The sequence below is a fragment of the Myodes glareolus genome, chromosome 22 (genome assembly GCF_982192425.1).
Source record: "Myodes glareolus chromosome 22, mMyoGla1.1, whole genome shotgun sequence".
Taxonomy (NCBI): domain Eukaryota; kingdom Metazoa; phylum Chordata; class Mammalia; order Rodentia; family Cricetidae; genus Myodes; species Myodes glareolus.
The window spans coordinates 21,287,510-21,311,852 of record NC_142047.1 but is presented as its reverse complement, the minus strand read 5'-3'; the positions used below and the strand labels follow the sequence as shown (position 1 = coordinate 21,311,852).

At 45.8% G+C, this 24,343-nt stretch overlaps 1 pseudogene; it reads right to left on the bottom strand.

Annotated features, from left to right (window-relative positions):
* Positions 1-1,607: 1,607 nt before the first annotated feature.
* LOC148118461 (transmembrane protein 184C pseudogene) lies at positions 1,608-2,569 on the bottom strand (annotated as a pseudogene).
* Positions 2,570-24,343: the final 21,774 nt, after the last annotated feature.

Below are 24,343 nucleotides of genomic sequence, written 5' to 3'. Positions count from 1 at the left end.
GACAAAGGTCTGATCTCCAAAATATACAAAGAACCCAAGAAACTAGACACTAAAACTCTAATTAACCCAATTAAAAAATGGGGTACTGATCTGAACAGAGAATTCTCAACAGAAGAACTTCGATTGGCCAAAAGACACTTAAGGTCATGCTCAACCTCCTTAGCGATCAGGTAAATGCAAATCAAAGCAACTTTGAGATACCATTTTACAGCTGTCAGAATAGCTAAACTCAAAAACACCAATGATAGCCTATGCTGGAGAGAATGTGGAGTGAAGGGAACACTCATCCATTGTTGGTGGGAATGCAAACTTGTGCAGCCACTGTGGAAATCAGTGCAGCGGTTTCTCAGGAAACTGGGAGTCAACCTCTCTCAGGACCCAGCAATTCCACTTTTGGGAATATACCCAAGAGATGCCCCATCATACCACAAAAGCATATGTTCAACTATGTTCATAGCAGCACTATTTGTAATAGCCAGAACCTGGAAACAACCTAGGTGCCCCTCAATAGAAGAATGGTTAAAGAAGGTGTTTAACATATACACATTAGAGTTTTACTCAGCGGTAAAGAACAATGACATCTTGAATTTTGCATGCAAATGGATGGAAATAGAAAACGCTTTACTGAGTGAGGTAACCCAGACCCAAAACGAGGAATATGGTATGTACTCACTCATAAGTGGATTCTAGCCATAATTAAAGGTCTTTGAGCCTATAATTCGTGATCCTAGAGAAGCTAAATAAGAAGGTGAACCTGAACAAAGTCATATAGTTATCCTCCTGGATATTGGAAGTAGACAAGATTGCCAGGCAACCTTGGGTGCACGGGGGGGGGGGGGTTAGAGGGAGGTGAGGGGGTAGCAAAAAGTAGAAATGTGTTTTAAAAGGTGAGCAGGTTTTCACAGGCCATCTAGTAGGAGCCTGCAAGACAATAGTGCTGAGAGCAAAGGGGCTGCTGATGCCTGACTCAGGAAGTCTCAGAAGGAATCGAGGTCTTTAGTAGCATTTGGACTAAAGCCCATTCCTTTGATATTATAGTCAATATAGATGCCTTCTACCTTGTCCTAAGAACTTGCCTGAGACTGATTAACTCGTAATGAACTAATTTCTTTGGCAGAGATTTCAAGATAGCATAATGTTGAGTCTGTTCCAAGATAACATAATACTGCTACTGATAACATTTAGGTAAGAGTCTACATTTACAGAGTGCAAGTGAGGCCAAAAGAGAAAAAAAATGTGCAATTTAGAGAAAGGAAAACACTTCACCAGGAATCTTCAATGTTCCAGGCAGGGCAACTGCTCGAAGAGAGGCTGTGATTCTTTTTAGATGTGTCTTTTGGTTTTGTTTGGTTGGTTTTTGCTGTTTTTGTTTTGTTCTGTTTTTGAAACTGTATCTCTCTCTGTTGCCTTGGCTGTCCTGGAACTTACTATGTAGAACAAACTGCCCTCAAATTTATAGATCTAGAGATCTGCCTGCCTCTGCCCTCCGGTGTGTAGAATTGATGACACGAGCCACTACACCTGGCTGAGGCTGTTATTCTTATTCTTAAAATCAGCATCGTTATATCTGGCTTTTGCCTATCTTTGAAATTTTCCCATAGTCTGAACTGTGGCAGCTCTCTAGGAGTCTGCCAATGTATCAAGGAGCTTCTTCTGCTCGTCTGGGATGTCATTCATAGCATCTTCAGAGTGTGTCCTGTGAAGAAACTGTGTCTTCCAAGTCCGGATATTGGCCTGCATCGTCAGGAGGGCCCTGCTCTTCTGGGATGTCAGTCATGATGTCTTCACACAGCTTGGATGCAGCAGCTACGTTCGGGGGAATAACTGTGTGTCCAAAGCCCTGATACTGGCCCAGGGGTGAGGATGACTTTGAACCTGGTGAACCTGCATTGCGTGACGATGAGGAAAGCAGACTTGTGTGTTCAGTATGCTCTGGGTCTTCAGGAAAACATTATTTTGGGGGGGGGGAGGGAATAACCTTGCATTGTTCTTCCTTTAAGACTATCGACACGTTTCACTTGCTCAGAAACATCATCTCTGTTATTTGACAATCCTACATGGCTAGGAAGGAGTCGAAGCACAAGCCTTCCTCTGCTTCTTTCACATACGGTTAATAGGAGAACGAATAATGATGGGCAATGGCCGTGAAGAACATTTCGATGCAGATGATGAAATCCTGCGGGCCTGTGGCCACAGCTTCGGCACTTTGTTAGTCTCACGTGCGATTTTCTGAAATAACGCCAACCCTAACCAACAAAGCTATAAGCACTGCTTGCCAGAATGAGACAAAGACTACCAGTCTGACAGAAGATTTTGGTGCTCTCCTGGTTTTTTTTTTTTTTTTGTCTCCTCTGGCTCTCTACAGGGGAAAATTCAGCAGCTGCTGGCACTGCGTCCACCGGATGCTTGCAGATGCACCATGGCCCCGAGGACAGCCAGGGTGACCTGGGAGGGGGGGTGGTCCCACATGTAGCTGGAAGCCCCTGTCGGGAGGGGAGGAGGACCGGCATCTACTGGGCATGGGTGCACTATCTTTCCCAGTGTGGTCATTTGTTCCTTTCCTGCCCATGGTTCCCTGTACTGTCTGTAGACATGCCCTGGAGTGAGCCAGGGCTTCCTGAATCCACGCATGGATGTTGCTCAGATTTCTGGCCTCTCCCCACCTCCCGGAGGCCATCAAGTCCAAAAGTTCAAATGGAGGCATTTCATGCGCCAAGAAACTGCACAGGGACCTCTGAGCCTGACCTTGGACAAGCAAAGCCTGAACAAGCCTTGAATAAGCAAAGCTCCATTTGTTTTGGGAGGTTCCTCTTTATGCTAGGACCAGTCCAGGGTAGAGATGCTGACTGAGGAAGCTGGTGACAGCTGTGCAGGTGATGACAACGGATACACGCCTAGGTACCGCCCCCTCAGTGCTACTTTTTTTCCCCTATAAGAAATCAGTGACAGTGAAGATAAAAGGTCGGGAAATGCAGGCCTGAGCCGGAAAGGAGCTGCGATCACAGCAAAGCCAGGCCTCTCACAGCCTGTGGGGGACTGGTCACTAGGCGCTGCCCTCAGGAGAGCAGAGTTTCCAAGTCTGGGGACACATGCCTGGGCCTGTGCCTCCCCCACAGCCAAGACTTTGAGACGTGAACAGTGTGTGCCTTTGTTTGGTAAAGGATGCCCATCAGAAGAAATCAGCTCTAGGCTGATGGTGGGTGACTCATGCCCCAGTGCTGTCTGTTCTGAGCTCTGTGGGAAAAGGGTTCACCAAGTATTTTCAAAGTGAAAGGCAGCGTCTCTATTCTCGTGTACCTCCACCGTCTCTTTAACAGAAGAAATTGAGAACCATAACCATCCTAATGTCCACTAATACATGGCAAGAAATCTGTGGGGTCCAAATCCGAAATATCCCCATAGATTCATGTGTTTGAATACTTGGTCTCCTCTCTGATGACTGTGTAGGGAGGCTTTGGAACTTTTAGGAGATGGGGCCTGTGGCTGACTTAAATTACTAGAGGCAGGAATTTCCAGGTTATTAGACCCTCCTGGTTTCGGTCACTCTACTTCCTGACCAGCCCTGAAGGACTTGGTTCTGACTTCCCCACCATGATGGACTGAGACCAGGTGAAGTCATGAACCATCATAAGCCCTTCCTGCCTTGTTTCTGAGGGGTGCCTTGGTTACAAAGGCACAACAGTAGCAGTTGCAGTAACGGTTAAAACCGTTACAAAGGTAACAGAATTGGTGCGTGGGGCCAAACGCCCTGCAAGCCAAGCCGATAGCCCCAGCCATCTGGCCCCAATGGCTTCCCAACTACAAACATCGACTATCCTTGTCTCCTTACTCTATTTTCCTTCCTCTGCTAGTGCAGAAAGTGAAGCAATCCACAAGTTTCTCAGTCGGCTGGAAACCGGCAAGAACAGCCTACAAGGCATAAAATGGGGTGCCGTGCATGAATCTGGGGTGTACCAATTCCAATTACATTAGATACGCTCATGCTGCAACTCTGATCTTATTGAAAGCAATGCTTATGTCTCTGTAAATAAAGATGGAGGGCGACAGCCAGCACACGCATGCCGGGCAGAGCACCTTTGCTGTAAGTATACAGAGGGTCTCTCCCTTCATGCAGTCTGTTGCTCTAGTGAAGTCAGCGTTGATCTGAGAGCGCCTGCTACGTGCGGACCGAGAATTTGGTCAGCGTGCAAGCAACAGGAGTTGAATTAAAAAAAAAATGGCTTTGAGTTTTGCAGCATGTTAATCCAGAGAGTTCTTAAATCTTGTTAATTCTTGGCATTGGACGAGCACGTTTCTCCTTCATGAACCACGGTGGTCCTGGAGGTCTCTCCCACTCTGCGCCAGCCCTGCCACCCTCTCCCTTTCTGTTCCACATCTTCGGGGCTCACTCAGGGCTCTCAAACGTTAACTGCCTTTTTAAAGCTTCCGTTAACAACCGAACCACCAGGCCGAATTTTGGCCTGACCAATCAGATAATCCCATTCCTCTAGCCACAATGGTTGGTTCAGAGGTGAACATGTGACTCGCTTTGAACCAATGAGGGACAAGCATAGCACCTGCTGGCCTTGGCCCTAAAATGGCTAAGTGTGGTGCTTCCACGGGTTTCTACAGGGAGAAAGTTTGCCTAAGAACAATTTCAGCCCCCGGAGACCAAAATCAAAGGATGACAAGAACCCGAGTCCAGAAGATATCTGACAAGCCACTAGATCAAGCTATATCTGAGTGCTTAGATGTTTAATTAAATGTTTAATTAATTAGATGTTTAATTATAAAACTATATTAGATTTCTTTTCCTTATTTTTTTTCCTGTCTGTGGTATAAACCATCTACAACCCCAGTTTTCTGGAGGTTGAGGCAGAAAGATTGCATCTTCAAAGCTAGCCCATGAAAGTTTTATCTTTTAAAAAATAAACAGTTCCTCACTTGGGAAGCAGAAGCAGGTGGATTTCAGTGTGTTTGAGGCTAGCCTGGTCTACAAAAGCTAGTTCCAGGACAGACTCCAAAGATATAGAGAAACTCTGTCTCGAAAAATTAAAAAATAATAATAATAATAAAATAAAAAAAACCACACACACACACAAAACCAATCCTTTTTCAAGGAGTTTGAATTGTTTGATTTCCTCATAGTTGCTAGATGTTCCCCCAATTTACACTGCAGGATCCTGGGGGCTGTATTCTTTTCTGTTTTTGCACCAAAGCTGGAGCTTGGGTTGTGTCACTGTGACAAAATATCTAACAACAACAAAAAGTACAGGAAAAGAAAAAAAGTTTCTTCTGATGCACAGGTCTGGAGAACAGCTCATCATGGTGGGGAGCAGGGTGTAGGAGCTGAGCTGCGGTCACATGGTGTGCGCAGTCAGGAAGCCGAGATGAATGCTGCCACTCAGCCAACTTTCTCTCTCTTTTCTTTTTTCTTCTTTTTATTTGCTCCAGGACTCTGACCCTTGACATTCAGGTTGCATCTTCCCACCTCAACTAACCCTATCTAGAAACTCCTTCATAGACAGGCCCAGAGGTATGTCTCCTAGGCGATTCTAGATTCTATTAAGCTGATACCAATATTAACTGTCCCGCTTAGATTTTTATTCTACTCCAGTATTGTTCACTTCCAAAATTATTTACAGGTAAAGACTTGCTTTTCCCAGCACCTTGTAGAATTCTCTTTGGTAAAGAGAATACTCCTTGGCTCCCTACTGTCTCTGTCCACTAGTACTGGTTTTGCAAGGATGCAAATGGGAACCAGAGGAAAACCCTGAGTTGGTGTGCTGCATATCATTGAAATGTCAACTTCTTCAGCCACAGCACAGCTCAGACACTCCTGTGACATCCCCACCTCTGTGTTGGGGGACTTGGGCTATGATCATAATCATAGCAAATAATCACTTGGCTGTCTGCTCCCCGCAGGACCTTGTGTCTCAGCTCTGAGCTCTCAAGTTCCTGTTCCCTGCAAATGCCGTTCTGCCAGCACACCCAGGTTCAACAGCACCAGGCAAAGATCTTGAAGGTGGCAACTCTGTTGTGGTAGCAGATGTACCGCTTGTCAGATTCCATGTGTGCCCCTCCACAGTTCCGTGTCTGCAGCCTGAAAGGACAGGTTAAGCAGCATCAGTCTGTGAACATTCATAGCTGTGTGTTTGGTTCACAGTCATGGGCGGAAATGAGCTGGAGAATTTCAGGGACTTCAGAAGTTTAATCTGCCTTGTGTCGCAGCCTAGTGTAGGGGAGCATGCAATTCTGGAAATGCCTAATATCCCACAATGGGCTGTAGGCAAGCAGAGTCTGGCCACAGTGAACTCTAGGCCCAGAGTGTATATGTATTCAACACTCAGCTCTGATGCTCCCATCCCAGGTGTAACAAGTGTCACCTGCCCTGGAAGAGGTAAGCTCCTCAGAGGTGGAGAATACAGTCTTGGTGTTCACTGTCCCTGTCCCCACATCTAAAGAGTATCTGCCATGTCGGAGATGCATACTAAACTGTATTATATGCTGTCACGTATATGTGACAAGTTGTGCTTTTAGCAACACAATTGCGTAGTTTTGTAAATGCCACAACCATATGGAGTGGCACTATTAGGAGATGTGACCTTGTTGGAGGCAGTGTGTCATTGGGTGTGGGCTTTGAGGTTTCTGAAGCTCAAGCCAGGCCCAGTATCACCCTCTCTTCCTGCTGCCTGTGGATCCAGATATAGAACTCTCAGCTACCTCTCCAGAACCATGTCTGTCTGCCTGCAACCTTGCTTTTCTCTAGGACAATAAGGAACTAAACCTTTGAACCTGTAAGCAAACCACATTTAAATATTTTCCTTTAAAGAGTTGTCATGGTCATGGTGTCTCTTCATAGCAATAGAAACCCTAACTAAGACACAGTGAAATGGCTGTTTTCACCTTGAAGATCAGAGCCGATGATCTGATGGTCTGTGGGCCAGCTCTTTTTTTCCCTCTCATATGTGTGTGAATTTAACCTGCATTGCATTTAAAATATAGTCAATCACGGAACTAGGGAGACAGTGCCGTGGGTGAGAGTACTGACCGCAGGAATCCGATAACCTGAGTTTGAGCTTCTTTAAAGAAGCAGGACAAAAAACCAGATTCTGTGCCTGTCTGGAATCCCAGCACTCTTAGAGCAAGATGGAAGGAAGGCAACGGCAAGAGAATTGGCTGAAACCTCTCAGGTCAGCTAGCCCGGAGGACCCAGCACAGCAGCAACCAAAGAGGTGAGAAGCTCTGGAAACTGAGCTCTCACTTCCGAGTGTGTGCTGCTTACCCATGTGTGCACACAAAGGAAGAAAAAGACATGGGCATGGGGAGAGGACTTCCTCGGAGGGAGGACGGAGGATGCAAAGATGGGAGGGAGGTCTTAGGGTGGAGCTGAAAATAATGAAAATGCATTATACGTATGTATGATATTGTCCAGGAGCAAATTTAATCTACAAAAAATTTTAAAAAACTGCTTCCCCAAAATAGGTACGAAAATTGGCTGGGGATGATGTGATGTTATTAAAATAGGAGTTTGTGGTCCCAGGGGAGGCTGCTGTGACTCGTGGTTTTCTCCGCTTCAGCCTGGCTCCCTGATGGTCTCCCTGTGGCTGAAGACTCAGGAGATTACTGTGGGGTGAGGTGACTTGTTAAGGAGTCTCTTAAATTCCATCCAGAGTCTGAGACAACTAGTCACATGTATCCTCAGGGACACTGAACATTAGTGAGAAAGGAAAATGTTTCTTGCAAGCTAACAAAGAAGAGTACGGGGACATTCACTTTCTAGTTGGTATCAATGATCCTGAAAACTGCATTGTGAATATGGAGTCACAAAATTCAAGAGCAGATCCCCTTGGAAATATTTGAGGTCACAGTGGGACACCCCACCCACCCACCCATCCCACCCCGCCTCTGCCCAGTGGTTTCCTGATACAGCAAAGCTATCTGCTTCACAGACAGATGTCACTGAAGACTTTGACTTGATTCCTTTTTAAATTGTATTGAAAGATGCAGAGATGCAGGGGTGCTTGGGATTGGAGTGGGCCAGAGATCTTGGGATTGGAGTGGCCCTAGGAGTCTTTGGAGAGTAAAGAAGCTGTTTCCAAGACAGTTGAGTAACTCTAACAGGGCAGGGACGTGAGTAGCAGTTGGGTTCTGCTGCCACTTATGGTCTGTGTATGGAAGCCTTGTGGCCAGGATGGTTGGGGAGCTCAGCCCTGAACCCAGATGATATGTGTTCAAATCACATCTTCCTTTATTATCTTGGGCAACTTACTTACCTTTGCTGAGCCCTAAGTTCCTTAGGTTAATGTATTAGTCAGGGTTCTCTAGAGTAACAGAACAAATCTGGTGTGGGAGAATTGTCTGTATTCTGTCAATCATGTTTTAAATAAACGCTGATAGGCCAGGCAGGAGGTGTAGGTGGGAAAACCAGACAGGAAGTGGAAATGATGCAAGGAGAGCAGGAGAATTCTGGAAAGGAGGAAGTTGTTTGCTCCCACTCCTGCCCAGACCACTAAAGCAGCAGGATGTGAGCTGCCCCACTGAAAAAGGTACTGAGCCACATGGCTAACATAGATCAGAAAAATGGGTTAATCAAGATGTGAGCGTTAACTGATAAGAAGCCTGACCTAAAGGGCCAATCAGCTGTATAATTTATAGAGATCTCAGTGTGATTTTTCTCTGGGACTAAACAGCTGGGGGTACTGGACAGGACATAAAAACACAAACAAAAAGGTCCCACTCATGTTACAGAATGGCGTCCACGTGGTTAACTGCATCTACATAAAGCCTGAGAAAGCTTGGTAAAGACTAGAGTAAAGCATTTCAGTTTTCAGCTGTGGCAGGAAAAAAAGCTGCGCTGTTTTAAAATGCCTGCTCGTCCTGCCAGGGAAAACTCTTGACTTTTTCAAGCAGGCAGTCCAGACTATGAAAACACTGTTGCAGCTTGCTTCCTGGCAAGGACCTTGAAACGCCTTAAGAGCTTTTGACTGTTGTCTTCTCCATATTCCTTAGCAAATTAAAGACCCATATGGTCAGAAAAAGAGAGATATACAATAAAGAGAGATTCAAAGAGTAAGAAAACCTCTTAATGGTTTACATTGTGTTAAAAATATATACAGGCTAAAGGTTAAAGTTCTCAGAGTCAAAAAAAAAAAAAAAAGAATGAATAGCCAGGGAGGCAGAGACAGATGGATCTCTGGGAGTTCAAAGATAACCTGGTCTACAGAGGGAGTTCTAGGACAAAGATATACAGAGAACCTGTCTCAAAAAGCCAAAAGTTAAAAGTAAAAATAAAAGAAGTAGTGGTTAAAATAAAGCCACGTAAAGATGGAAAATACACAGAGAATCTTGATACTGTGTGCTATTATGCTCTCTTTGAATTGTTTAAATGCTGAGGAAGGAGCAACAGCTGCTAAAAAGATATTTGCTTATAAATACTGCAAAATTAATCCAAGAAAGGTATTTTAAAAATACCTTGGCTTCAAAATTGAAGTCAAAAGGTATGTTACTTTGAAAAAGAGATTTTGCTTTTGTTTTCACAGAAAACGAGAGGCTCTGGATTTATTCAGAGTTAAGAAAAATCATCTTTGACCAAGGGAGACCACCTGAGTAATCTCCGGTAGGAACAGATGGCCCAGATGTCTGAGTTCTTCATCCAGAACAGGTTCAAGACTGTTGCCTGAGATGATCAAGACTCACAGGATACTTCAGTCAGGACTTGATCATAAGTCTAAATTTTCTTGAGGTCCCCATAAGATCATCAGTGCCCCCAACCAGCCTGAAGTAGCCTGGAATACTACGCCCACATTCCCAAAAAAATGGACTATGGATATTTTCCTTTTTTTTTTTTTAAAAAAAAAGGGGGGAAGTGGTGCAGGAGAATTGTCTGTATTCTGTCAATCATGTTTTAAATAAACGCTGATAGGCCAGGCAGGAGGTGTAGGTGGGAAAACCAGACAGGAAGTGGAAATGATGCAAGGAGAGCAGGAGAATTCTGGGAAGGAGGAAGTTGATTGCTCCCACTCCTGCCCAGACCGCTCAAGCAGCAGGATGTGAGCTGCCCCACTGAAAAAGGTACTGAGCCACATGGCTAACATAGATCAGAAAAATGGGTTAATCAAGATGTGAGCATTAGCTAATAAGAAGCCTGACCTCAAGGGCCAATCAGCATTATGACTGATAGAGATCTCTTGTGTGATTTTACTTTGGGACTAAACAGGTAGGGGGCCGAGCAGGACAGAAACCCCCAAACAAGCCTTCCCTTCATGTTATACAAATCTCTCAGTATATACAGAAAGAAGGAGGAGACTTATTAGAACAATTTATAGGCTGTGGTCCAGCTAATTAAACAGTGTCTGGCCGTGAATGGAGAGTCCAATAATCCAGTCCATCTTGTTGGATGTCATCAGCTGGTTTTCAGTATACACCAGAATCCCAAAGAAGTGGGCTCTACCATCAGCGAAGGGATAGACGTGCTAGCAAGGTGAGGGCAAACAGGCATAGAGCAAAAGCTTCCTTCTTCCATGTCCTTGTATAGCCTTCCAGCAGAAGGTGCGCCCAGATCAGATATGAATTAAAGATGCGTCTTCCAATTTCAAGATCTGGATTAAAAGTGTGTGTTTTCCTAACTCAAAGATCCAGATTAGAAGTGGATCTTCTTACTTCAAACTAAAAAAAAAAAATATCCCTCACAGGTTTGCTCTCCGTTTTGAGGTTTAGCTCCAGATGTAGCCACACTGACATCCAAGAATAAGCCATCGAGGTTGGAGATGGTTCCTAGGTTGTTTGGGAACTGAAGAGTCTGCATGCTTGTAACAGTCAGTATACAGAGCAGAGCACCATGAGTATCCACTACCATTGCCTGTGCTGGGAGCAGGAGGGCTCGCATGTAGAGAAGGGAGAATGGAGCTTGGCTCTCACTCACAAGGAGTTCGGAGCTGAGGGCCTCATGCGGAAGCCTGGCTCGACGCTTTGGGGAGACCTTCCCACACCTTTGCTGCAGGGGATGGTGCAGTCCCTTCTTGCACTCATTGAGAGCCTAGGTTTGCTTCCCTCAAGGGAACTCTGGCTGTGTCTAACTCGCTCACCAGCTATGGTTTTCAACCATGAACCACCTATGTAGTCGGTCTTACAGCCCGATCTTCTTAGCCTGTATCAAAGCAAGCTAAAATAAGACCTGAGGATATAGGTCAATAGTAGAGCTTTCCTAGACTCTAGTAAGAAAGTATTTTTCTTTCCACTTAATGTGTGTGAGTGTACACACCACAGCTTTTGTATGGACATCAGAGGATAAACGGCAGAAGTGGTTTCTCTCTCCCAGAAGTCTGGGTCCAAGGCTTGGCAGCAGGTACCATCACCTGCTGAACCATCTCTCCAGCCCTTGCCTAACATCTTTAAAGCCCTGGGTTAAATCCTCAAAACCGCGCGCGTGCGCGCGCGCGCGTGTGCACACACACACACACACACACACACACACACACGCATGCACGCACGTGCTCATGCTTGCAAGCCCTTACAAAATTGGTCAAGATTTCAATCTTATCCTGGACCTGGGGGGAACGGGGAGGACCTTAGACTTCCCATAGGGTAGGGAACCCTGACTGCTCTTTGGCCTGGAGAAGGAGGGGTAGGAGGAGTGGAGGGAGGGGAGGGGAGGGAAGTGGAAGGAAGGGAGGAGGTGGAAATTTTTAATTAAAAAAAAAGATGTTGAGGAAACTGGGAGAAGTTAGTAAAAAAAAATCAACTATTTTGTTTGAAAAAAAATTTATTCATAAAATCAATGATCTCTTGTTGCCAAAAAAAAAAATCAATCTTGTTCTGGATTGGTGAGATAAGTATTTAGGGTAAATTTTTCTAATGTTTTAAGACATAAACTTTGTAAGCATGAAACAGTGATGCAGGCTGCTCCCTCTCGGTTAGGGTTGGTGTGTATTGATTTGGAGCCTCTGGGTCAGATTCCTATAGCAGAAGCTGTTGGCTACTCTTGAACCTTACTAAGGGTTCTGCCTTAGTTTCTTTTTCTGCTACTGTGCTAAAAATTCACTGAGCAACTTAAGGGAGAAAGATTTATTTAGCCAATAGTTTCAGGTTACTGGCCATCATGGCATGGGGACCACAGTGTCAGGAGTTTGAGGCAGCTAGTCACATGACATCCATAATCAGAAGAGAGCAATAAATGCACTCATGATGGTGCCCAGGTCATGCAAGATGGTCCCCACTCTTGCATAGTCCAGGATTCCCTGTCCAGGGAATAGAGCCACCCATGGTGGCCAGATGCCTGCCTGAATAACATCAAGACAGTTCCCCTCACCCCCAAGACGTGCTCAGAGGCCCATCTCCCAGGTGACTTAACTCCTGCTGAGTTCTTGGTTAGCGCTACCCACCATGAGACTCCCCCTCAAGGACACAGGACATCTGGTCCCACGTCTGGACTTTTCCTTAGTCTGTGCCACGAATGAGACTCACATTGGACTCTGACAGCCCTTTGGAAACAGCCGCCATTAATGAGCAATGGTAAGGAAGTAGGTCAAACCCTCTCTCCTTCACCCCTAGGCTAGGATAAGGTGACAGACGTGCGCACATCCTTATGTGTTCTTCACAGACTCGGGAGCTGCCTGGCAGATGGGAGCGCAACTAAATTGGGGGGTTACCTCATTCTTCAGGAGCAACCTCCCTCTCCCCACCTCCCTCCTCGGCCACTCTCTCTGTTCCAGGCCCTCGTCCCTGCTACTTGTACAGCTAACTTTGTCTCAGGGGCCACTTCTCTGGAACCTAAACTAAACCAATTCTCTTGGACAGCTGTCCCCTGGTCAAATACAGCAAGATGGAACAGATCTGGTTCCCAGAGGAACCTCCAGGATCACTTTAGACCTTTACTTGGTTAATTTTAAGCTAGTTTCATTGTATAACCCAGGGTGGCTTCAACTTTCAGTCTTCCTGTCTTAGCTTCCAAGTGCAGGACTGTGGGAATTGGATCCTTCACCTGGCTTCCAGACATTCCCTGTTTGGAGCGATTTTGGAGACCTCGGGTGGGGGAGGGACTTGTGGTTTCCAATGCATTCATTTGCATTTAAATTTGTAGCTGAAATTAAGGCTTTTAGGAACTTTTAATTTCTATTTAATTATAAGAATTCCACTGCAGGGTATCTCTCCGATTTAAAAGAATAATTAAAATTAAGTGCAGCTCCAGTGATTTGCCGTGGCGGACGGCTGTCCTTAGGACTAAGCAACAGCACACGACTGGAGGCTGGAGGGGGTTCTGTATGCAAATTCTCATCGCAATAGGATTTGGCGCCAGAGAAATTTAGATGATGGAAATCATATCGCGAGTTAGAACATCAGAGCCTAGTGACTGTTACAGGTTGCCATTACTTCTCTTAATATCCTCAATTAAATGATTAAAAATAGAACAATAGATAAGCCAGATCAATTCATCTTCTAAGATGATCAAAGGGACTCGTTGGATATGATGAACGGTCTAACGTGTTCATGGTTTTATCAGGCAGGAGAAGTAACTCAAAGTGGCTCCAACTGTATTCATTTATGCTCAGAGGGTTTTTATTTGTGATTAATCAAATTGACTTTTGGAATAGGGAGAGTTTTAGGATGTTGCCCATTAATTTTAGGAAAAAATGCAATTCACACATTAAAATAGGTGCTATTCTTGACTGGTTGTGTGTCGGGCTTAATGAGGGGTAATAAGCATCAGATGGTCTCGATCCTGTAACCTGTTGGAAGATGACTTTGGGAGGGGCTGTGCACCCACCAGTGGCAGTAACAGTGGTCTTTATGAGTTCTCATGGAGACAGCCTTGCTTGGTTCTGGGTCTGAGGTCTAGGCTAGGGTCCATGTGGAAGGAACCAAGCCAAGCAGCAGCTTGGACAGAAGAAGGAGGGCTGTGACTTTAGAAATTTGAGAGTGACAAAGAAAGGGGAAGAATGACAGTTAGAGGTGACAGTTAGCCAAGATGGATGCGGGGGTTAAGAAGGACTGAATTGTACTCCAACTTCCCTGGAGGGATTAAGAGAACTTTCATTGAAAAGAAAACAGAAACAGTTAAAAAAAATACAGCCAATAGATGAAAGGGTGTTTTGTAAGATCGTTCAGACTAAGCCAAGGGGCAGCTTACAATGAAAACAAAACTGCGGCCAGTGAGTTGGGGCAGCAGCTTGGGGTAGCTTCTGCCAAGGCTGACACCCTGAGTTCAGTCCCTTGGACTCATATGATAGGAGGAGAGAACTGGCTCCGGTAAGTCATCCTCCGATCTCCGTACATTCACTGTAGGCTAGGCCAGCACACACAGACACAGACGCTCACACAGAGTAAATAAACAACTATAATAATGATGATGATGATGATGATGAAGGTGAAAACAATAGCAACAGAGCAACAAAGGAAGCATGATGAGTTATTACCCCTATTGTCTTATTTAAAATACCATATTCCTTCCTTTCCGGAATATCTTTGTAAGAGGAAGAAAATGGATATATTCAGAGATTAAATGGAGAAAGGCCAGGTGATAGAGGATGAAATGAAAAGTTCATACCTCCACCTCTTTGTAAACTTCCTTGACTCTGAGAGCAAGTTCAGAAGCCGTGAGAAGGCATCTGTCTTGATGTCAACATCAAAGGTCAGATTTAATTTTTCAAAGTCAGCGTGAACTGGTATCACTAATGACCAGGAAGCAAGCATTTGGCCAAAGTGGGATTGACTGATCGGACACTGGCTCCCTAACTTCTGGGGACAGGCCAGCGATTGGGAGCTAATGAATAATGTGGCAGAGAAGAGGTACTCTGTGCACAGCACAGGCTGTCTGGCAGGCAGGAGCCAAGGTTGGAATTGCCACACTACGGAAGGGGAGATGGTTGGCTGAGTGGCCCCGCTGTCCCTGTCCAGAACACACAGCACCGGGGCTTATTGCAGGAACCTTGGCATGTCCTCCAGTTGAACTCGGGCCAAGCCATACAGTCAAGTATGAAGCAGGCCAGGCTCTCTAGATGGCAATGTGCACAGAGCACCGCAATCGCCAAATGACACAATCTTCAGAACTTGTCCTCGGCACTAAGCAACAGGTGACTTTATTTGCTGATTGCTTCATTAATCCTAGTAAGGTCTGGAAGACGGAAGCCTGAAGGCCAGCCTGGGCATCTTCTTGTCAAAACAAAAGTAAAGATCTGAGGCTCTGGTTCAACAGTAGAGAGCTTACATTGCATCTTGAAATAAATAAACAGAAAGATTGTGCTCCTTCTTCCTCTAGGGACCTTCCTTAGCCAATCAGATGTGGCTTTCTTAGCTGATGGAGTCAGGTGTGGCTAGGACACAAACTGACACTCAGGAGAAAATCAGGGTAGGAGACCCCTTAGAGGTGACTGTCAGTTGAGATTCCTACACATTTGGGCATTACCCAAAAGGCTTTGGTTTTGGAGATGAACTTGAGCCCAGGCCCTGGTTTTGCCATCTCCCATATGTGCGCTCCAGGGCAGATGACCTAACATTGAGGAGTTCCTATTCTTTCATCCAGAAAATGAGATTTCCAGGAGTGGGACCTATCATGTCCCCAAGTACTGTGTGCAGGGGCTTCGTGGGTACATACTCTGTCATAGGTTTGTAGTGCCTTGAAGCATCCCAGTCAATAGGGAAAGCCCTGCAAGGAGGAAGCAACTTGGCAGTGCGCCTGCTGGCAGGCAGCACCAACAGTGGCAAGGCCTGGAGTCGGGAGACCCAGGCCTCCTGCCTACTTCTGGGGTCTCTGACCCCGAGTCACTCATCCATATTCACAGTTCCTTCAGCAGAGAAGGAGAAGGCTTGAAGGACCTTCGAGACCTCTGGGGCTCGTCAGTGGGAGTTGAGGATGCCTGAGAGTTACAAGACTCTTGTTGCATCTCTCAACTCTGCCCACCTGAGGTTCAGCCTGGAGTTGCTCTCTCTACAGCAGCCTGAGCTATTACCACATGCCCAAGAAGTAAGGAGAGAAACTGAGTGCAGACTGCCTTCCTGTAAACCCGCGATTAGCCTTGCATTACAACCATGTTTACAAGGTGCTTGGGATGCCATTAATAGGTGGAGGCCTAGCCTTTGTGATTTAGTTCAGACAAGCCTCAGAGGTGCCCTGGGCTGCTTGAAAGCCAAGAGCACCGTGGCTGGCTGCTTTGCCAGCCTGGTGGGTGTGTGCAAGAGCTTAAGTCCCAAACTTCATCAGCAATGTAATTCCATTTATGCTCTTACATAATTAAATTGGGGCTTGAATTGTGCTTTTTAAAAGATTATGTGACCATATGTAGCCTGAACGCTTGCCAGGCTGTGGAAAGGGGGCTTTCCACAATTCCTTTCTAATAGGTTCTGTCTCTCTTATTTCTTATTTCTCCCCCCCCCCCAATTGAATCAAATCCAGTCGGTAGTTAATAGATTCATTGCAGATTAAATATCTGTACTGCAAAATGTTTCCAATATGCTTTAGAACAAAACTAAAATCTGGAGGAATGTGATCATGTATCAGGCGTGTCCTGCCTGCATTTCTTCACCATCAGGAGAACAGTGGCCACCTGCATCTTAGATGGCTCTTTGAGCACAGTGGGTCTGAAACAGAAATTTTTAGAGTTAGTACCAAGCAATTCAGCTAGTACACTGAATTCTTTAACTTTCTTGCCTTTCTTAAAAAAGAAAGAAGAAAAAGAAGTCTTCCGCTTATCATAAAACTACCTCTTTGGTAGAAGATTCTAAAATCTTATAGGGAAGGACCATCTCTTGAACTCAGTGACATTAGGGAATTCAAGAGAGAGATAAAAATTTAACAAGAAGGGAACTTCCATAGCAGTTAATTTTATAGACAAACAAAAATGCTAATGGTTTTTAATGAAATCCAGCTTTTGGTTAATGGTCCCGCCATATTTGGAAAGAAGCCAGGGAAATGAGTAAACCCCAAGTCTAAGAACGTTGCCACAGTTATTTGCGTATGGTGGTGGTGCTGGAGGGGGACATGGGTGAGAACCAACCAATCAAGCTGGGGTGCTGTACCTGCGCTCTACCTCAGTGCTGCACCAGGGGCCCTGGAACCTGTTTTTGTTAATTGGCATAAGCTGTTCCCCATAAAATCGAGACTGCACTGTGCACACACATGGGCCGGAACTCAGGTGCCTGGCAAACCCGAGTGCTATTAGATAGCAAAACCGAGTGGAGAGGTTTCACAGCTTACACTCTGGCGAGTAAGTGACCACAGCAGAGCCGAGCTGGAGCCAAACGAGCACAGACTCTGTGTTCCGAAGACCTTAGACTTGCTACTTAGCAGACTGATTTGGAATCGCGAAGCACTAGATTAGAATAGTTGTTTTGTCTGAATTTTGTTTTCTCCATTTCATGGATAATGGCCGAATGGGTGCTTCCTCCAAACTGAAGCATAGACGTGGGAGTGTATGACCACTCCGGGCTGATAGCAGGCCTGCTCAGGGTGGTGTCACCTCATACCACCCCAACCCACCCTGGCCGGTATATTCTGGATCACTCCAGACCCACCTAGATTACTTACAGTGTTCTTTCCTTGCAGCGCATAGAGCCAGCTCTCTGAGCTGGTCTGGAGAGCCGCAGAAGCCACCTTGGTTCTGATTAAAGACTCTGAAGAGCCGACAGGCCTTCAGCCGACTGAGGCCCTGACTTGACCGTGTCACCCTTTATGGTGGACGAAGAGAGTCAACTACCAAAAGCTGAACTCTGCACAGCAGATTTGCCACATCAAGTATGCACAGCAAACATACAAAATAAATAAATGAAACATTAAAAAAAGAAAAAGAAGGAAGCTAAAGGGAGCCAGGTACAAAAGCACATGCCCATAGTTCCATCTATTCCAAGGCTGAGACAAGAGGATTTCAAGTTCAAGACCAGCCCATGGTATGGATTTGAGTTAAAGGGGGAAAAACATTTAAAGATTTAAAGGGGAAAATGTTAAGAAAGGGCTGAGGCTGTGCTCACTGTTAGAGCTCTTGCTTAGTACGTGCAAGCCCCTGGGTTCCATCCCAAGCACTAGGAACAAAATAAGAAACAGAAAAACAAGAGAGAGAAGAGAAGGGACATCAACGAAAAGGTCTGGGGAGGGGCATCAGGCACACAGCAATCCTTTATGTTTTGTGGCTTTCTATAGACTATCTATTCACATATTTAGCACATTCTATTTAACAGCACGATATAGCGTTCATGAAATAACAAGCATAAATAACACCTGGGGATGCCCACCCAAGTGACCTTCTCTTGAGGCTCATCTCGGCCCCATCACAGCCGTCTATGAGCTGTGGCCCACACAGGTCAAGTTCAGCCTGAATTTGCAAAGAAAGTCTTATTAGAATGCAGCCCAGCTCTCCTTTGCGTGAGTCAGACTTTCTGCCGGGGCTGCTTGTAAGAGATAGCCTCGTGGCCCAAGTTCCCAGATATGTAGGAGTTGGGCCACTAGGCGATAGCATGCTGGCCCTTTTCTCTGCCATTGCGGGAAAATAAAGGCAGATCAGCATAAAAACTCACACAGTATGTTGGAATCCTGTTCAAGGTAGGTGGTATCTGGGAAGAGCAGAAGCCTTGAGGCCACGCCAGGTGTCCATGGACTCTCCACTTTGCCCTCACAGACTTGAGCAAGCGGCACCCCTCTTGCGAATAAGATTGAGGTGTTACAACAACCTGTGATGAGCTACTTACGGGAGTTAAAGAAGACGATGTTTGACAGGGCCTTGAAGCGACAGCCGGTTCACACTAGGTTACCCTTAGTGACTAAGCAAAGTGACAGCATCTTTTTGCCTCTACTCAACCCATTATCTGTCAGCTGGTGTGAGGAGTGAGATCTCAGGCATTAATGGGATCTGGGTATTTGGAGGAGCTGTTGGCTGGTCTGCCCAGTACTTCTATAGGATCCTGGGGTCTTGTGTTCTTGTCTTCACCCTCAAAGACCCGTGTGCCTTTTTTGTTTTGCATTGCTTTGGTTTGAGATAAGGCTTTGCTGTGTATCCCAGGCTGGCCTCAAACCCATGGTGATCCTCCTGCCTCAACCATCCAAATGCTGGGATTATGGGCCTGTGCCACCAGACTCCAGCCCTTAATAATGTCGTCTCTGGTCATTTCTTTTGACCACCCCTTCTCCCTTGAGCCACTGTCCGTCACTTGTCCTGTGGTCTTCCAGTCTGCATCTGCGACTCTTCTGCATTGGACCCCACTGCATGCTGTGTGTCTTCACTTGTTAAGGAGCGTCCCTCTGTGCCCTCTGTCCCCTCTATGAAGGGGACATGGGGTTCCTGCCAGTTTCATTCACTGCAGCATCTCTGGCCTTAGCGCCATGCCTGGAACACAGGACACATGCAGGAGACATTTATGAAGTGAATGGATCTGGATAAAAATCACAGGTGTAGGTCTCAATGTATACTCCAGTCTGTGTTCTTTGAAAGACACTCTTGGGGAGACATCCGAGTACCGCAAACCCCAAGTGGAGAAATAGTGGGGTCCTCTGAGCTCTGAGAAAACAGTAAGATCCTGTCCATCTGCACGGGAGGCTTTGTTCTAAGAAGGTCTTTCTCTCATTTATAGCCAATGGTGTCTATGGTTCCCAGGCATCGCCCTCAGAGGTGATTGCCTCAGCAAGGAGGGGGCAATAGTCTCTCTAGCTTCCTTCCTGGTCTCCAGTCAAATCCATAGCACCCTGCTTAATGAAGTTAGCCAACTCAGCTCCCACGGAGGCTGCTCCCTCCCACAGATCTCACTGCTCCTTCACCATGAAGTCCTTCAGCATCAAGAGGTCTTGAGTCATAACTCGCTTCAGCAATTAACTGTGTGTGTTTTGAGATAATTTTTCATCAAATGTTTGAAGCTCAGAGTCGATTATTCCCTAGCCTGGGTTTCTTCTGGAAGCCTGTGGTCATCTTGACTGCGTTTTCTTTCCATGGTCCTGCTTACAGTTTCCTGTTGTCTTCCTTGGTCTGCAAACTCGCCAGCTTCTCGTGGTGGTTTGAATGAGAAAGGTGCTCAGAGCCCCGTGTGTTTGAATATGTGGACCCCAGTTGGTAGAACTATTTGAGAAAGATTAGGAGGTGAGGCCTTGTTGAGGGAGGTGTGCCACTGGGGGCAGGCTTGACCGCACCATTCCCAATGTCCTTTCTGCCTCCGCTCATGGTTCCAACTGTTGAGTTCTCAGCTCCTCCTACTGCCATGCCAAGTCTACCATCATGGATTGTAATCTTCTGGAGCTGGAAGTCCAGTTAAATGCTTTCTCTGTTTGTTTGTTTGTTTATTTTGTTTTGTTTCAAGTTAGGGTTTTGCTATAGCTTTGGGGCCTGTCCTGGAACTAGCTCTTATAGACCAAGCTGGCATCAGACTCAGAGATCTGCCTGCCTCTGCCTTCTTAGTGCTAGGATTAAAGGTGTGCGTCACCACCGCCTGGCTTAAATGCTTTCTTTTATAAGTTGCCTTGGTCATTTTGTCACAGCAATAGAAAAATCACTAACGCACCTCTTTTGGATGAATATGATCCTTGCTTCTGGCCAATCCTCTAACGCACTTCTCCGGGTCTCTGCACTTTATTCTCTGTAACTTTCTCCAGTCTGTGTCTTATGGTAATTCTCTTATGCTAATTCTCTCCTGGCCTCTATTTAATTTGCTACTTAACCAGTCATTTGAATTTTAAATGTCAATGAGTATATTTTTCATAAGTAGGAACTTATTAAACAAGGCATCCATAATTTGAAATTTTAGAAGCACCCAAATATACAACAAGTATAAATTAAATGAGCAATGGATGAAATTATAGTGTATTCATCTATAAATGATTGTCTTACCATTAAAGTTAAAATTCCAAACAACATAATGAAATTTATTAAAATAATACAGGTCCACGGTGTGGCTCAGAGGTTCAGTGTGTGCTTAGTATGCCAGGCCCTGGGTTCAGTCCCTAGCACTAAAACACTAAAGAATAATAATAATATTAAGTACAAAATATGCAAATTGTGATTGTGTTCTTCTTATGAGCATTAGCAAAATTGAATACATAAAAATAGGAAGGCTGTATTTGGATGATGGTTTGGTTTAATTATGAAATGTTTGTCACAGGCTCATGGGTCTGTAACTGGTGGCACTATGCCTTCAAAGGCTGTGCTTGGCCCCCATCCCTACCCCAGCATCTGCAATGGTGAACAGCTCTGCTCCACCACAAACTCCCACCACCGCCACCATGGTGTTCGCCCAAGTGCTTGGAACTCAGCAGCTGAGTGGTCCGAAGGTTGGAGCAGAACAAACCCTTCCTCCTACAATGGCTTTAGTCAGGGATTTGTGGAAAACAACACAAAACCTGAGTGCTACAAATGAATTCCTGCAGGTGGCTGATCCCCTTCCAGCTAAGATACTCATTTGGACATTCAATGTGTCTGTTGATTTTCTCTCAGGTAGAAGCAAGAGTCCTAGCTTGCTCTGAAAACCAGTGATTAGAAGGTGGAAATGCTATTCCACTGTATAAACTGCATCTTATAAACAAACCACACAACAAAGAAAACCAGGGTGCCAACCACAGGCCACAGCTCAGAACGTGAAAGCATCCCTTTTGTTCTCTAATATTGTATTCTCTAGTGTTTGCTCCATGAAAGACGGTTGTGCTGTATGCATGCTTAAGAACCAGAGGTCAGCGTCAGGTGTCTTCCTCGGCCACTTCTCCCTCCCTCTGCCTCCCTCCGCCTCCTTCCTTTCCTTCCCTTCTTCCTTCCTTCCTTCTGGAGTCTCAGTGGCATTTGCTCTGCAGACTCCAAGGTACCCTTTCCCGGCCTGTGTTCCCCCAGTGCTCTGTTGGCCCTGAAGAATAAGGCAGCGGGGCCAGTGAAAACAGATAACGAGAAAACTGCGGAAAGGGGTCAGGAATTTTGACTCTCCGTTACCCTGTTTGCTTTCTTGTTTCCGAGGTGTTGCTTGGGTCTGTGTAATTTCTGGTCAGAACCTCTTCCTCACACACAATGATCAACACGAATGCGCCTCTGTTTCCATTGACTCTGCAGAGGTCACATGCCACGGCTGGTTTATGAGTTTATTCTGCCATGTATCACTACAGGCGGGTCAGCGGGCCAGCGGATGGATGGGCAGCGCTAACCTGCCCATTTATTACTCTTGTCAACTCTGGAAGGGTTTTTTCCCCCCCTTACCTTATGAAAGACCCATCAGCAATGAATCAGTGAAGTGAAGACGACAGTTGATTTGTGAATTTAGATTCTGTAAAGTGACTCGGCTTTGGTGGGCTGCGCAGATAAAGCTGCCGCCTCGATAAGCCGGTGAGTGCAATTCCACAAAACCAAATTTATTGCGCATTTGAGGAAATCATCCTATTTTAAAATACCATAAATTCTAAATTGAATATTACTTATTCCCATGAATTTTGATTTATATTTTGAATATTTTTAATGGGATGCTAAATAGCCTGGGCTGGAAGTTATGAGCTTATGCATTCCTTCTTGAGGGCTATTGTGACTGCACAGAATATATTGGCCATTCTTAGGATTTTATTTGTGTGGACTGGGTGGGAGATGGGGGGTGGGGAGACAGATCCAGGCACCTGCCTAGGACGCCCTTTGGGGAACGGTGCAGAGTCTAGTTATAAGGAAATTGCTAGCTGCAGCCTTCTTACCTCCAAGCTGGGGTCTCACAAGGCTGCCATGAAGCACAAAAAGGAGCCATTTACACCTGCTCAGACCAGTTTGCAATGGCTGAGAAAGGCCATGGGAATCCAGGCTCCCTGGGTGAGCTCTATCCCTGACTAACACTGGAAGAGCCCCCTGAAAAGTCCGTCTGTGCTCTGGGCATTGCTGTATTGTGACCATAATTCAGCTGCTTATAGCTATGTATTTCCAGCATTTCCGCCATCAACCCACAACCCCTCGCTCCAAGACTGGGAGCAGAAAACCCAAGGATGATGGAGAGAGAAAGACATCTCTTTCCCAGCATGCTTCAGGCCACTCTGTTCTCCCAGCAATACAGCTTTATCTTTAGCTGAAAGTTAGTGAGAAACCCTTTTAATTTCAGCTATGGCTGTTTGCACTAAAGAAAAGGTTCGTCCAATTACCTCTGGCTGAGAAGGGAGATCAGGGAAGATCCTTGCAGTCTGTAATTGAAAATGGATGGCTTTGCACAGGCCCTACCAGGCAGAGGGCCCAGGGGTGGAGTCCACTGAGTCGAAGGCAGATTCTTCCCTGGCCTAGCATCCCTGCCTCATCCTGCAGTTGGCACTGTGCACAGCAGGAACTGACAAATGAGACTGGCAGGTCCTCTGGGAGGGTGTTTACTACCTGGTCACTCTAGTTCAGGGCCAGAGCAACTGGCCTTGAACCAAGAGAAACCGATTTAATAGGGATGGTGAGGCCAAGCAGCTACTTTGAGTTCAAGGCCAGTCTGGGCTGCAAACTGAGGCCCTGTCTCAAGCAAACAAAAAAAGAAAAAGCAAGGTCTTGCCCTCCTAACAGTTTCCTAAGGCAGGGTCAGATGCTGAGGTGCCTGAGAAGGCCAGCTCCATGCAATGCTTCCGGTCAGTACCACATTTGGAGCGTCAGTGCCGCAGAGACAGTGAGTGAGTTGGCCAGGAAAGATTTTTAAGTTGTCAGCTTTCCCCACAGCTTCCAGGAGCTTATGCTTTCAAGCCCAGAACCCTCAAATGAACAGCAGTTTCTTTTGACATTTGTCCTGCGTTTTCTCTTCCCACAGGGCAAAGAAAAAGAGAAACATACAAAGAAGATTTAAAAGAGAAGGGGGAGGGGCTTCCCTAGCCTACTCCACTTCCTTCAAACCTTACTCCTTGAAAGCTAAAGTGGGATGTTCAAAATGTGAATGTGATTCACAAACTGTTCTCTTTGCTGAGGCTGTTAGAGAATACCTTTGACAGCCTCTCCAGGCAACTGGTCAACCTCGCAGCCTGGTGATGGGCAAAAGAAGTATCCACAGAGAATAAGGCTGGGACAAGGAAGAGAAAGAGTGGAATGGACAGAGACTGACCAGAGGGAAGCGAGTCAGAAAAAAGACAGTTGGGAGAGAGAACTGGGCAAACGCTGTATCCTTTGTGTGCCGCAGCTCCAAAGACAGTCCTGTCTGTTAATTAAAATCAAGTCACAGATGGGCAGTGGTGGCACACGCCTTTAATCCCAGCACTCGGGAGGCAGAGACAGATAGATCTCTGAAGTTCTCGGCCAGCCTTGTCTACAGAGTGAGTTTCAGGATAGCCAGAGCTAGATGGTAAGAACCTGTCTCAGCAAAATCAAAAAAGAAAAAGAAGGAAGGAAGGAGGGAGGGAGGGCGGGAAGGAAGGAAGAAAGGAAGAAAGGAAGGAAGGAAGCAAAGAAATTATCTCAGAATGTTTAGAAGATGTTTTAAAACTGGG